Genomic DNA, 2,006 nt, shown 5'->3' with positions numbered 1-2,006 from the left:
TTATTGATATATTTGTTTTGTCTGTCTGCCTGTCTACATCACTGTTGCTGTGCACATCACTTTCGTTCACCCCACCCATTTGGTACGTCTTAAATTTAAGTAAGCAACCAACAAATCGCAAAAATTATCATTAACTTTTAATATTCTATAAAGCAACACAAAACAAACTCAGCAACCATAAAAAGCTATTTGATTAACATTTTCTAGTTGACATTCAATGTTGGTTTATTATAGAAAAGTCTTGCTTGTGAGGACGTCCCATTAATTGAAATTCCGTCCTAGTATTCCGGTTTATTTAGATTGATAAACTTGTTTATAAAAATTTTTGTTGATAAGATTTTGTGTTAAACTTGAGTGATGCAAGGGAAATAACAGCTCTTAAATAAACTGTATTTCCCACAATTAGTCGCTTATTGACCCATAACCATATAACCTTCTCCTTTCAAATTGTATAATTAGCCGGTAAAAACGCCTATTGGCATAACACACAACTTTTGTTGAATATGTAAACTCCTGTAGTACTTCTGGAATATCCAAAAATGCCTTCAAACACATGTAACTACGTTTAACAATGCTGGAAGTGGAGTACCATGTTGTAATTTACTTGCATACAACGCCTCTTAATAATTTCCTTATCTTTTATATTGCCATAGTTATTCTTCGTTGTAACCTTAGTCTACTTTATTATCCTTACCATTTGCATGTCTGTATTTATTTTTGATTCACTTTTGTAATGTTCGATGACGACACGAACATAAGCCTCGAGCTTGAGTATGTCGCCATCTTGCCCTTTTTAAAATGTTGCAATAAAAAAAACAATATGTTTTGCACGACGTCTTGCTGCAGAAGGCATAATCTAGGCCAAAAATAAAAAAAAAAACTAATAGATTAAACATGACTTAGTACCAGGTCAACAACTTAGATTGTCGACCGGTGTTCCTTAAGATGACAGCAAGTCAGGACCGCTGGTGAGCAAGGTTGGCCTTGTCAAATCTTTCGCTTGAAGATGTTTCTAACGGATAAGGTACTCGCTGTAAAAGCACATGTTGTCATGGTTTCTCCATGGCTGCAGAAAATACAGACAAAGGCTTGTAACGATGAATGAACACAACAAGACGACATCCATGACTTGGCAGACGGAAGCCATCGCTCTACCATGGAGCAAATACAACACATTGATATGGTACTAATTAAAATAATTTCCCTTCTTTTGCCATTAATTTAATTTATTGCCATAAAAATCTTATTGGTCCTAATTCATTTGAATGACGACAGATATGTGATATGTATATTTTGTATGGCTATTTAAAAGGTAAAGGTACGGTTATCTGTTACCTTCACGGACGGCAGCTTACTTCTTCGCCCCTTTTTGTTGTGGCCTGCCTGTGATGGGGGAGAAAAATGACAATGAATTTAACACGACGACACACTAGTCAATTGTCTTATTAATATAATTTTGATATCATATTGTAATACAGAAGTAAGAGGTTTATTCAGCCTACGTTTCGGTGACCGTCTGTCACTCACCATCCTCAGGGCGATTCAGACTGGTTCACATTGCACAACACAGCTGTCGCTGCTATAGAAGCGTAACAGAAAGCAAAGTACAGGTCTGCACTGTGCAATATGAACCAGAATTTTGTGAGGATGGTGACAGACGGTTAACGAAACGTCAGCTGAATGAACCTCTTGGCTATGTAAAAGAGTCTCTTCTTTTCGTCACTTACCAACCTGATGAAGCTATTCACCGTAAAAACACCATATACATGTAATGAAGAATGTGGTAATGAAAAAAAATTACGTTCCCGCTGTTCTGTTTGAATATTAAATCTACACTTATGCGAAGCAATACATACCCATTTGCGATAAATGTTCACTTAGACCATCCACAACTCTCTGCAGCCCTGCATTTGACAGAGCCTCCGTCAGGACCTCTTTGGTAGCGGAGTTCCCTCCCCGCTTCTGCCACTCCCTCAACATGTCCATACAGCGGGACTGACCATCAC

General features: G+C 37.6%; 1 long non-coding RNA gene across 1 annotated transcript; it reads right to left on the bottom strand.

Moving 5' to 3' along the window:
• Positions 1-554: 554 nt before the first annotated feature.
• LOC109464134 lies at positions 555-1,959 on the bottom strand. Its single transcript, XR_002139868.1, has 3 exons — positions 1,857-1,959; positions 1,336-1,383; positions 555-1,066 (listed from the first exon to the last, which is right to left on the bottom strand). It is a non-coding gene; the product is annotated as an uncharacterized LOC109464134 (long non-coding RNA).
• Positions 1,960-2,006: the final 47 nt, after the last annotated feature.

Source organism: Branchiostoma belcheri, unplaced genomic scaffold, assembly GCF_001625305.1.
Source record: "Branchiostoma belcheri isolate BF01 breed outbred unplaced genomic scaffold, Haploidv18h27 scaffold1327, whole genome shotgun sequence".
Taxonomy (NCBI): domain Eukaryota; kingdom Metazoa; phylum Chordata; class Leptocardii; order Amphioxiformes; family Branchiostomatidae; genus Branchiostoma; species Branchiostoma belcheri.
The sequence above is the reverse complement of the archived record's forward strand: the minus strand, read 5'-3'. Positions and strand labels throughout refer to the sequence as shown.